This window comes from Camelus bactrianus, chromosome 8 (genome assembly GCF_048773025.1).
Source record: "Camelus bactrianus isolate YW-2024 breed Bactrian camel chromosome 8, ASM4877302v1, whole genome shotgun sequence".
Classification (NCBI taxonomy): domain Eukaryota; kingdom Metazoa; phylum Chordata; class Mammalia; order Artiodactyla; family Camelidae; genus Camelus; species Camelus bactrianus.
This window is the reverse complement of record NC_133546.1, coordinates 59,459,577-59,473,456: the sequence shown is the minus strand read 5'-3', so window position 1 is coordinate 59,473,456 and position 13,880 is coordinate 59,459,577. Positions and strand designations below refer to the sequence as shown.

Sequence of the window (13,880 nt, the reverse complement as noted above, 5' to 3'; positions counted from 1 at the left end):
TTCCAGTGAAAACTAGGCTGAATACTTTGGAAAGACTCAAAGGTGAGTAGCAAGACACTTAAAATTGCTGTCAAATCAAGTGAGGGTAAGGAAATCCAAAATACTAGAAGAGAGAATCTCGTCTGTACTCAGACTGAATCACAAGTATCCAATTTCTTCTCCACAGGAAAAAGTGCCAGCAATCATAAGCAATGTCTAGTGGGTAGGCAAGAAAGAAGTCAGAACTCTAATCATTGTATTTACACTCAACAAAAAGGTCATGGTTCTACCACAAGAGATACAATTTATATGTTACTCCTTTAAATAAAATTAAGGTACATGTATATCTTTTTTCTTCATCCCCCACATTCCCCATTCTAATATTTTTTCCAATTAGCTGAGTTGATTAATCAACTCTGTCATAATACAGCCTGTACAATAATTACAAAAGGTACACACGGCATAATCACATTTGGCAAATAATAACTGATTTCTGGTAAAGCAAAACTCAACGGACGGAGCAGAAACTCAGACTTCCTGATACTGCAGTAATCTACTACCAGCTGTCACATGGAACAGGCAGCATCAGTTAATGGGTCTTTTACAAAATGGGGATTAGTTACCTAATGATTTGGTTAAATAGATGATTTGGTTAAGCAGATCAAACAGATCAAAGACTTTACTGTATATCATTTCACACAGTTTTAGTGTTTACTACTGGCAAGTATTACATAAAAAAAAAAAAGTTCTACTTGTCCTGGTAAGTTAAAACTGGGAAATATAAGAGATCTAACAAATTCTGGATCTTTTGTTCCTCATGTGTCTTAAATTTTTTTCCAATTGTTTATGGGACCATTGTCCCCACAACTTAATTTCTAGGCCCCTACCACCAAATATATATATACATATTTTTAAAATTACTTATAAATTTAAGAGAAAGTGACTGCTCATTTCTTAGTCATATCAGGTGTAGCATTAAGAGTTATTCAAAACTGTTTCTGAGAATAATATACATATGGTAATATCAAGAAGTTGTCCAAAGAAGATACATCCATGGTTTCTCACTATGTATACATAAAGTTGAAGTAACTGCGGCAATTATGATGCCTCTCAATTTCAAATCCACCTTCTGTGATAATGGAGGTAGGCCTTGTAAATATTTCTCCTTTGCTAACTAGCAATATGTATATAGCCTTGTCAGTAGAGAGTGCTGGAGGGACACTGCAAAGGAAGGGGGTTCTCTTCCTATTTTCAGTGTGCCTGATAAGTCAGGCTCCTACAGAGCAAGCTTTCTCCAACATTCAGTTCCTACGGCAGGCAGTTTCTCCAGGGCTAGGTTCCTTCAAGGGCACAATTTCCCTACATGCCTGCCTCCTTTACATGAGGGTTCTATTACAATGGGCTCCTGCAGGACGCAGCTTTCTCCTGCTAGGCTCAAGGGGAGCGCAGCTTCTCCAACCCTTGGATCCCACAACACCTGACAGCTGGCGGCATCCAGGAGCTTTCCTACACACCTCCTCTGCCAGATTCAAAGCAGTGTCACCAGCAAGGCACTTAGCAACTTCTCTACCATCCAAGTAGTCCAGGCCATGCTCTTTCCAATGAGAGGGAAGACAGCTCTTCTTTGGAAGATCTATCTCAACCCTAAAGGTAGTGGCTAACCCCTATATCTGCTATTCCTAAGTTCTTGAGCCTTATCTTTAACTCTTACTAACCAATTCCCAGTTGCTCCAAGTCTCTGTTAATTCTTTACACTATGCTTTCTCTTTTCAAATTACTGTGTGGTTTTATCTCATGATTGGATACTGTCTGATTCAGGTAAGCAGTCAGAATAGATATTTTAACAAATTTTCTCTGCTAATCAAGCAGTTAAAGAGATTTAAAGATATAGGTCTGAATACAAAATTGACAGGTTCGATCTGATGATTTTATATACCTACATATAACTACTAATAGAACTTACATTACTTTCAACCACATATAAAGATTGACTATGTATCATGTATAACTGAAAAATTGTGCTCTACACTGGAATTTGACACAACATTGTAAAATTACTGTAACTCAATAAAAAATGTTAAAAAAATTGACTGTGTATCAAGATAGAGCAAGTTACAACAAATATCATAGAAGTGCTTTTATTAATAAAATTTGAAATTAACAGTGCATTTTCAAATTTCCCAGTTTCTTTGGAAAGTTATAACATAGGTCAAAGAACAAATATTAACGTAAACTGAAACGTACAGAACTGAGTAACAACGAATATGCCATGAGACAAGATATTTGTGGGATGCAATCAAAATAGTACTTTTAGAGGAAAAGTCACTGCATTAAATAAATACATAGGTATTAATGAGGTCAATATCCACTCAAGAAGTTAGAAAAAGGTCGCTCTCTCTTTTGCCTTCTGAGATAGCCTGTACTCTGTCGATGGAGCGTGTATCCACTTTTACTTTAAACTAAACACCCCTACATCTCTCAGCCTCTCTCCCTCTCGCCCTTTGAGATGGCCCACACTCTGTCTCTGGGAATGTGTATCTCCTAAGCTGCTCTCCCTTCAGGGTGAGATGGACCGCACTCTATGGAGTGTGTTATCTCTCTAAATAAACTTGCTTTCACTTAAAAAAAAAAAGAAGAAAAAGAACCAAGTAAACCAAAAGAAACACACACAAAAAAGGAAATTAATAAAAGGAAACAAACACTAAAAAGATGAACAAAAATAAATGCTGGCTCTTTGAAAAGACAAATTAAATAGGCATATAACTGCAAAACTAATCAAGAAAAAGAAAGAAGGCACAAATATTAGGAATAAAAATGGAGTGACAGCTTCACATTGCCCGAAATTATCAACAGAATACCTTTGTGGGGGGTGGGTATACCTCAGTGGTAGAGTACATGCTTAGCCTGCATGAGGTCCTGGGTTCAACCTTCAGTACCCCCATTTAAAGAGAAAAAAATGATATTAAAAAAAGAATACTTTTGAAAGTTCAATGAAATGGATAGTTTTTTAGAAAAAAAAGTAACTGGTCAAAACTGACTCAAAAAGAAATAGAAAATACAGACATACCTAGGATGATTAAATAACTTGAAACAGTAGCTAATCTTACTCATAAAAGAAACTACTAAGCCCAGACAGTTTTACAGATGAATTCTGTTATACCTTCAGAAAAACAGATGAAACATAATTTATTCTAGACAACAGAAAGGAAACAAATGCTAAGAGACAAATAAGGTTAACACAGTCTAGACATCAAAACTGCGCAAAGATAGGACAAAATAGGAAAATCACAAGACAGGAAAACTATAGGTCAATCTTTCTTATAAACATAGAAATAGTCTTTAAAAAATTACACAGTTGCATCCAGCAAGACATTAAACAAAGAACAAAGCAAAAATACAATACAGATATGTAAGATTTAATCCTCAAAATGCAAGGATGATATACCATTAAAAACTTAACTGGGGAGGAGGGTATAGCTCAATGGTAGAGTGCTTGCCTAGTATCCTGGGTTCAACCGCCAGTGCCTCCTTGAAAAGTAAATAAGTAAATAAAATCTAACTACCTCCCTCCAACCCCCAGAAAGTATACAGTGCTGTCTGTCTGTCAATTATACCTCAATAAAACTGGAAGGAAAAAAAATTTTTTTAAACCTCAATTAGCATAAGCACTGTCTTCTAGTTGATAAAGTTGTTTCCCACCAGGATATGAACTAACAGTTCTGATACTGTTATATGTGTATATTGGAATTAAACAATTCAAATAAATGGATAGTAGACACTGACATGTTTCTCACTATTGAAGTGGGAGGTTACAGAAAAGCAAGAGAATACACTAAAAATGATCCCTGTGGTAATGGATTATAGTTGAAGACATCAGTAAAAACTCACATTTAACTTAACGTAGATACAGACGATTAGATATAGAAATATTTATAGGTATGTATATATACATGTGTTAGTAGACACACATGCATTTCTTTGCTCTATCAGCAAAGCAGCAATAAGCTCACCTAGTATCCACATCTTGGCCTCTAACGCTATACTCCATTAAAATGGACCAGGGCTTCTTGAAGAAATGGCTGATTCTCAGACAGGGGCAGGAAATAACACAAGGTGAATGTGGAGCATCTTACAGAAAGTAAGGGAACGTCAAAAACAAACAAACAAACAAATGGAGGTACGTCAAAGAGGCAGTAGAACCAACTGAGAGAGCTCTCTCAATAGACAAAGCTGGAACAATTTGAGCAATATATTACAGTAGAATTGGATTATAACTCAAAGCATAAAATAAACATACATGACTCCACACTGATAAGAGTAAATTAGTAAATGGAAAAGAAGAAACAAATCTCCCAAGCAGAACTCCAAATAAACTATGTTGATATTCCACTCTAGAGCAGGCAGGGCTTAATCTCCTATTCCTCAAATGTGGGCTGTGCATAGTGACTTCTTTCCAAAGAGTAGAGTATGGAATCGGGTGGTGGGACTAAATTTACGAAGAAACCTGACCAACATTACTTCAACACAGGAAACGCAGATGATAAAAATTCAACACTAACTCTCAGCAAACTTGGAGCTTATGATAGTTTAAGAAGAGATCTTTCAAAAACTGATAGAAGATATACTTCTACTTAAAAATAAATCCTCACATTAATCATCATACATGATGGTGAAACCACAGAAGCATTCCTTTAAAGTCATGCTTGATTCTATTAGCAGTAAGAGTAAGACATGAAATGAAATAGAGCTGGAAAGGAAGAAATAAAGCTGCCATTATTCACACTATGATCACCTATGTAGGAAATACACAAAATATTAAAATTAGAGTTCCTCAAAGTTGCTTTATATAAGATTAATACCCAAAAAGCAACAGCTTTACTATATGCCAGCAGTTTTAAAACATAATTGATAAAAAGGTATTACAGCAACAAAACCATAAGGTACATGGGAATTAATCTAATACAAGATGTACAAGACCTTGACGGAAAAAATAATAAAATATCAAAATCAGGGGTCTGAAAACTTTTTCTTCTTAAAAGGCCAGAAAGCAAGTATTTTATGCTTGTAGTCCATCTGGTTTGTCATGACTTAACTCTGCTGTTGCAGCTCCAAAACAATCATAGACGTGTAAATGATTAGGTGCTGTGTTCCAATTAAACTTTATTTACAAAAACAGGCAGTTTACCTCTAATCTAAATAAACAACAAAATATGTCTCAATCATTTATGGGAAAACTCAATATCAAGGTTGGCAATTCTCCCCAACTTTAACTCACTGCAATTCCAGTCAAACTTAACAAGTTGACCATAAAATTCAAATTGAAGTGCAAAGGGCCTAAGAGAGTAAGGACATATTTTATTTTGATGGGGAGAGAGTAAACTTTTTATAGAAGTATAACAAAAACAGAAAAAAGTACAAATTCATAGGTATACAGTTCTATGATTTTTCACAAACTGAACACAACCATGTAAATATCACCCAGATTAAGAAACAGACCATTACCAGCAACTTAGAAGTACTCTTTGTGTCCCCTTACAGCCACTATCCCCTCCAAAATGTTGGCAAAGATTTGTGGAGACTAAAAGCATACACATTGCCAATGACTTGCTTGGCTGGGAAAAGACCTGCAAATCAGTAGAGGAGTGGGAGCTATCTGTGGAAATCTGTAGATTCCAAATGAAAACACCATTAACCTTGGAAGAAAGGTATACATGGAGAACCGTAAATAAAACAGCCTAGTTGGAATGGACCTCAGATAGAACAGGATTGAGAGAGAAAACTAAAATTTCATTAGCATCAAACAGAAGATTCTAAATGTCAAACCAAGGAATCTGGTCTTGAATTTCCAGACCATAGGAGCACTGGAAGGTTTCTGAGTTAGTACACTGCTGTAAAAAAATGAAAGATTAATGTGTAGAATGAACTAGAAAGACAAAAAATGTAGGAAAAGAAACTGGGAAGGAAGCTACTATTAGAGTCCACATGATAAGACAAGATGGAGACAGTGAGAAAGAAAGGATTGATTTTATGAGGCATAATAATGGAAGAAAGCAAATAAGGTAAATGCCTGGATATGGAAAATATAAACAACCATCTCCTGCCTCAATTCACTCTCGAGCTAAAAGCTTCCATTATCTTTGACTCTTTCTTATCTCCACACTCACTTTCAAGTAGTCACAAATTCTCAGTGATTTTATTTTTAAATCTCACAAATTTAATAATCTCCTTTCCACTCAGTCAGTGTTCCAGTTTCAGATACACTTATTTCTCACTTAAATTATTATAAAAGTCTCCAAGCTAGTTTCCATACTCCTGGTATCTTTTTCCTCTTACCATCTTCCACACTGAGGCCAAAATTAATTCTGGTTATGTTAAGCCTGTGTTCCACTCCCAGGTCAGAAATCCTCAAGAGCTACCCAAAATACTGAGTTAAGCTTCCCTGGCACAGAAACCAGCACCGTTTCCAGAAGTACCTACCAATGCTTTTCTAACTCTCTCACACTGCTCCTCTCACCTACCCCATTCAGCCACATGACAGACTCTGTTACCACCATAGCACAGCTTTCTATAACGCAAGTTAGCACATACATTATTGAGAAATACAGAAATGCTATCCGTATAATGCAGACATTATGTTGGTTCAGACAGGGTTCTTTCCCAGGATGTTAAATTTTTGCACTATTGATTAACAGCAGCTAAATGAAGGAATCTAGTCTTGTACATGACACCCGTACCATCGATGGCTGTCACTCCCCTTTCTTCCTCTAGTATCAGTACAGCCAAAGGTTTTTGTCTTGCAAGGGCTTAAGCTTGGTTTCCCTCAATCTTTTGGGGAGGAAGGATGGGGGACAAAGCCAGACACAGGGCAATGAGCCAGAGCCATCCAGTCTGCCGTCACAAGATTTCACATAAAACCTGCAACTGCCACTACACTGACAACCTCCAATGTTTATGTCTCTCTACTCTTATTGCCACAATCCTTCCTTATTCCTCCTTCCATCGAGCTATCTTCATCTTTATTTTTTCTTGAGGAAAAGACCTATATTTACAGAGATGTTTATTTGTTAGTAATTTAACATGCCTTCTTAACTGTGTTAATATTTTAATTAAAATACCCTCCCCACCTTCCGTCATCACATTGCCTTTCCTGTCTCTTGCTCTCCTGCTCCGCTCTTAAGGGCCTTTAAGCTAATTCCAGGCCAACTGGATAACCCAGGATACTCTCCCTATTTCATAACCCTCACTTTAATCATATCTGTGCAGTTTCTTCCAATGTAAAGCAACACAGTCGTGGGTTCCAGGGATAAGGACAAGACATATTTGGGAATCCACTGTTTGGCCTAACAGTGAGGCTGATTTTAAAATTTTAATTAATTTTAATTAATTTACAGTTAAATAGTAATAACCTATAGTAAAAAAGAATATGAGAATGAATAAATGTATGTTCCTATATGACTGAAGTATTGTGCTATAAACCAGAAATTGATACAACATTGTAAACTGACTACACTTCAATTAAAAAAAAAAAGTTAAATGGCCAGAGGTTACCATATTGAATAACAGATAAAACATGAACAGCCTGAAGGCAGGGATCAAGTTTTATAAATATCTATATTCTCAGCAATTAATATACATATATGAAGATAAATGTGTGCTGAATAAACCAGGAAATCAGTCAAAATATACTTAACCAGCCAAAATACGTGTCCATATCCATTAACTAAAGCTCACAGTTTATTCCTAAGAGGGTTCCACTGGTCCTCACTCAAAGCCTACTTAGTCTCATTTACCATGAAAAGCACACAGAGAAGATTTCACAGAGCTGTGGTTATTAGAATTTAATAACACATAACTAGCTCTAACTGCTGTTGGGCACTTGTAAAAATGTATCTGAATACTTTCCTAACGTGTTGAGCTCCTGGACATCAATACCATATTTTCTACAACTGCAAAGCAAAATGCAGGTTAAAGACCTGATGGGCAAACACAAGGTCAGGATAGAGAATAAGTATTGCCACAAAAAATAGGGATACCAGATCAGATTTATACAGACTCCTCTGCTGTCCCCTCAGTGCCTTAAAATTAGGAACTGTTTGTACTAAAATACAAACCAACAGTCAGCAATGAGGTGCTAAAGTTAATAAAATAAACACACTTTTGTAAGTCCAAGCTCTCATCAAGTCCAAAACCAAAAAAGACCATCTTTCCATCAACAACTGTCATCTCCTGACGTTGCTACTTCTTTTGAGTAGCAACTCTACTGACGCTGGCCTACAACATGTCTCCCATTTATCCCCGTTCTTCCCATAGAAATTTGTTTCAGGCCCCCACTATAGCTATCTAGTTATCTCTCCTAGTGCATGACTCACACAACTGTTGGGTTAGTTCTTCTAAAGCAGTCATGCTCATTTCATTTCCAGCTCAAAAACTTTGCATTACTTCCCAGTACCTACTGAAACAAGTCAAAACTCCTTACCTTGACAGACACTGGCACCTACCTTTCTAGCCCTATCACTCACTATCCCAAGGTTTCCAAAACTCCCCAGGTTCAGTGAAACTGGGTTCCTGTTTACAAATACACTTCTTGATACCATCTCCCTACATCTATCCATGAACTCACAAGCAAGGCTGGGTTTGAACATCCATGGATTAGAATGTGAGAACTGAGGTTTAAGAAAAGTCCGGTGATGTAAAACATGATTAAGATACCTATACTTCATCCATTAGGGAATGGGGGAACCACTGAAGGTTTTTAAAGCAGAAAAATATCATGATCAAATCTGCATTTCAGATATTTAACTCTAGCAAGAAGAGTATGACCAAGGGAGACAGAAAAGGCTATTAAAACTGCGGAGACAACGAGGTGAGACTAAGTTATCAGTAGTGCAAATAGAGACAAGGAGCAGATCTGAGACTTCTGTGGCAGAATCAAAGAGATTTAACGAAAAGTGTATCCAAATATCCAATCTTGTCCATTTCAAAACCACAGGCTGAGTTGTCTTTTCAAAATGCAAACCTAGATCTAAACAAACATTTCTCAAATAAAGACATACAGATGGCCAACAAGCAAGTGAAAAGATGCTCAATATTGCTCATTATCAGAGAAATGCAAATCAAAACTACAATGAGGTATAACACCTCACATCAGTCAGGATGGCCATCGTCAAAAACTCCACAAACGGTAAGTGCTGGCTAGAGAGGGTAAGGAGAAGAGAGAACCCTCCTACACTGTTGGTGGGGATGTAATTTTGTGCAGCCATTATGGAAAACAGTACGGAGATTCCTTAAGAAACTAAAAACGGAGTTGCCATATGATCCAGCAATCCCACTCTTGGGCATACATCCATAGAAAATTCTAATTTGAAAAGATACATGCACCCCAATGCTCACAGCAGCACTATGTACAATAGCTAAGATATGGATGCAACTTAAATGTCCATTGACAGATGACTGTATAAAGAAGTCGTAGTATGGGGTGGTAGAGTGCATGCCTAGCAAGTATGAGGTCCTCGGTTCAATCCCCAGTACATCCACTTAAACAAACAAATCTAATTACCTCCTCCCCCAACAAAATACAAAAAAAACAAAAAGAAGCTGTGGTATATACATACAACTCAGGCATACTACTCAGGTATTAAAAAAAAGAATGAAATAATGCCATTTGCAGCAATGGATGGACCTAGAGATTATCATACTAAATGAAGTAAGCCAGAAAGAGAAAGACAAATATCATATAATATCACTTATATGTAGAATCTTAAAAAACGACACAAATGAACTTATTTACAAAACAGAAACAGATTCAGACATAGAAAACAAACTTATGGTTACTAAAGAGGAAAGGTCAGGGAGGGATAAATTAGGAGTTTGGGATTTGCAGATACTACTATATATAAAATACATAAACAACAAGGTCCTACTGCATAGCACAAGGAACTATATTCAATATCTTGTAATAACCTACAATGAAAAAGAGCATATATATATATATATATAAAAATACATATATAACTGAATCACTGTGCTATACATTAGAAACTAACACAAGGTTGTGTTAAATCAACTATACTTCAATTAAAAAAACAAAAACAAAAACCAAAATGCAAATCTGATCATGTCCCCTCCTCTGCTTAGAACCCTTTAGTGCTTCCAGCCCACCTCAGGTTAAAGAACAAATTTTGTCACAATTCTGCTTACAAAGCCCTAACTAGCCAGACCTCTGCCCACCTCACTTAGGGTTGGTCTGCATGATTTTCTCCCATTTCTCAGCAGTCTCTGCTCTGATCATATTGGCCTTTCTTCAGCTCTTTGAACACGCTGTTTGTTCCCTCCCACTACAGGGCTCTGCAGAATGCTCTCTTCTCATTGCTCTCCTTCACTTAACTCATCTTCAATACTGTGGCTTCAGTAATGTTTGAGTTTTCCTGGCTACCCTCTCTCTATCCACTCAGTCAGCCCTCTGTTACATATTCTTATGTGTTCTCTCTATATATGGCTTCTTTTCAGTTTATGATTACATTTTTGTGGGATTCCTAGAGAAATGTCCATCTCATCCACTAGACTATAAGCTCCACAAAGACCAGGCCTGGCTCTGTTCTGTTCACCATTGTATCTCCAGTTCTCGGCACAAAGCCTGACAGGTTGGTAGGTAATAAAAAATTTTTTTTTACTGAATTTATCAAAATTCCAATTTGTTAAAGACAACTCTGCAGTTCTAAAGGTAGTTGTGCCTTTAACTGCAATGGAGAACCAAGGAAGACATGTTGAATTACCTGTAGGACATCCAGGAGAAGATGGCTAATACACAGCAGGAAATGAGGATACAGCACAGAAGACAAGACATAATTGGTATGGTTGAGATTACTCTTGAAATCACAAAGGCCAGTGATTCTCTAGAGAAGGAAGAAAGGAAGAAGAGGAGGAAGAATTATGTATCAGAATCTCTTGGGAAGAGGGGCTTTTACACACTTGCTCTCACTTTTCCCCAAATGAGGATCTCAATGAGAGTTGCTACAGACAGGAGTTTTGCACCTACGAAAAGTGTAGAGGTAAAATTTTAAAGTTTAAAATTTTTAAATTTTAAAAGTTGAGAACTATGATGATGAAAGAAAAGAGTTGCAAGCTCACTCATAATCATTAGAGGAACAATCCCAATGGAATCAGATGTGAAGGCAAAGCAGACAAAAGAAGGATCACCTAGCCTGACACTGGACAATGTCTTTAAGAGACAATCTGAAAAGTTTCCTTTACAAGAAAAATTGAGAGAATGAAATAAACAGTTGTAGACAAAAGCAAAAACAGTTGTAGAGAAAGAGCCAGGAGAAAGGGAAAATGTATTTTTAGGCTCATGAGAAAGGCAAGATCGGGAAAAGAGTAACATGAATGCCACACACTGTACACTATGTGTCAGGCACTGACCTAAATGCTGTAAGTACATTATTAATTTACCTTAAATCCTCCCCAAAATCCTATAAGGTACATATTCTTTTACCCAATTTACAGATGAGGAAAGATATAGATAAAGAAACTTGCCCCAAGATCAAACAGTTGGTAAAAGGCGCATTTATTTGATCCCAGTTGCCTGTAAAGCCAGATGACAAAACCAAGAATATTCACTAAAGAGTAAAATAATTTTTTAAAGGGGTGATCTCTTGTAAAATGTCAAGAAAGGCTAGAAGATAACTGGGGTGGGAGTGGAGGGATTCTTACCCTAAAGGCCTGTGTGCCCCTCCAATCAAAGGAGTCCTGACTGAGATGGGGGAGGGGCCTTGAACAGAGGCAAAAGGTGTGGAGCTGGAGCTGTGGAGAATGGGAAAGACCAGGGAAGAATGAGTATCAATGCCAACGTGATGCCTGCAACACAAATCCTTAGATTCCACGAATTCTACATTCACATCTGACTGGGGACCCACTACGTGTTAGGCATAGTTCTAGGCGCTGTGCAGACTAAGTCAAACAACTTCTCTGCGCGAAAGAATCGCGGAAACAACCAACATCAATGATCACCAGACACAGGAAATACCCATTCCTCCAGAGAATCCCATCCGAAAGCTTTTAAGAGTACATTCCAAGGAGAGACTGGTTTTGGTGGGGGAGGGGCAGGAAAAGCGGTCGAAAGAACAATTCCTATGTGCGCTAGCCCTCGCCCCCGCCTGCATCCTTTCAAGGGACCACCGAGGGACGCGGGGTTAGAGCCCAGAAGCTGCACCTGAGGGCAGTGGGAACGCGGTTACCCGGAGACCCCCCGGACATCAGGCGCGCCCACCCACCACCGACTGCGCCGCTCCCTTCGACTCCTGGGCTCCCCGGCGCCGCCAGCCTTGGCTCAGGGCACTACTGCGCCATGCAACCTCTTCCCCAGCAACCCCGCGCGGACCAGACACCCACAGCAACTTACCCGCCCGGCCCGGCCCAAGGCAGCCCTGGCTCCTTTCTGGACACCAAGGTCTCGCTGGCATCTCCACCAATGCCAGAGAGCTATCTGCACGCGGAGGCGGGACTGAGAGCCCCTGGCCAATCAAATCAGACGCAAGGTACGTCCCGGCGCAAATTACTAGTTCCCGCCTTTGGGAGGGATTAAAAAAACACAGTTGGCGCCAAACTCTCGTAGTCTTCCAGGGGTTAAGGGAAGGGGGCGGGGCCTGAGCTGGCGGGGAAAGAGGGGGCTGGGCTTCGATGCGGAAAAGGCAGGACCTCCGCGGAAGTAGGGGCGGGGTCTGAGAGAAGCTCTTTATGAAAGGGAAAGTAAACTCTGAGAAGGCCCTTCTATACCCTGTACAGCTGTGTGAAGTTGTCGTTTGTCCCCATTTTATAGGTCAGAGAAGGTTCAAAGAGATGAAACAACTTGCCCCACAGCTAAATTCTGGCTGAAGTGCCTGCCCCGCAGCTAGAATTCAAAGCCAGATCTAGCTGCTTCAAGGCCCATTCCTTTTGGGAAGCCCTGCTCTCACTCTTGTCCATAACCATCAGCTGCCCCTGGGATGTAATGTATTTGTGTATATATTGACCCCACTAGCCTGTGAAAGCTTTAAGGATACGGGCTGGGCATTCTAAATCTTGGATGCCCGGTATGTAGCACAGTGTATGTTTATGTATAGGTGCCATGGATACGATATTTCCCATCCCTTCCAATTCTCCAGTCTATTCTTTATTCACTGGTGTCCTGGTCTGTCTGGTCAACATGTTTATTATGAGAGACCCTTTTAGAAGCCTGTTTGGCAGCTTTCCCTCCCTTGTTTTTTTTCTAATTTAAATTTCCTTCACCATCAAAAGCCTTTGTAGGGTAATTAACTGTACAGCACAAACAGAGCTTTAAAAAAAAGTTAAAAGGACGCAGTATAAAATGTAATGCTTCCAGTAAATGCTGGCATGTGTCTGATGGTTTCCATCCATTGCTTTAGGATGAGGGTTACTGCCTCAGAGGTGCACTTGTCTTCAAGAGGAGGGAACGGAAACTAGCCGTGGAAACTAGTCATGACTCTGTCTGGTTGACTAGGCAGCCAGTGGCAGGTAGGTTTCAGGATCTAGAGGAGCCAGGGGTGGGTGTGGGGACAGACGGTATCGTGCTCAATTCAAATGAAAGGAAAGACACTGGCATTATGGGATGTGAGATGAGCGGCTAATGCATCCTAATCGAGGGGGTTGGGGTGGAGGGCCAGAGAAGAGTGAAAAGTTGTAGAACTGTTTCAAAGAATAGCTCTGTTATTTCCAAACAGCATACAACAGAACTGCTGGCAGGGAATGATGTAAAGGTAGGCAAACTGAGAATCATCACCATGCTCTAGAAGTAGATACAGGTCACTCCTAAGGTACACGTTCAAAGTAGGAAAGAAAATGGCCACACCCTCTTGGGGCTGGGAAGTGTTTGAATGCTTCCCTTCTGCGGGACACAATGGCCTTAT

General features: G+C 39.1%; 1 protein-coding gene across 4 annotated transcripts in view; it reads right to left on the bottom strand.

Annotated features, from left to right (window-relative positions):
• The window catches only part of CASP8AP2 (caspase 8 associated protein 2), a 44,477-nt gene extending 32,028 nt beyond the window's left edge, over positions 1-12,449 (bottom strand). For all 4 annotated transcript variants that reach the window (XR_012508731.1, XM_074368619.1, XM_074368620.1 and 1 more), the window contains exon 1: positions 12,377-12,449. The gene's annotated coding sequence lies outside the window, so the exon portion shown is untranslated. The remainder of the gene's footprint in view (positions 1-12,376) is intronic.
• Positions 12,450-13,880: the final 1,431 nt, after the last annotated feature.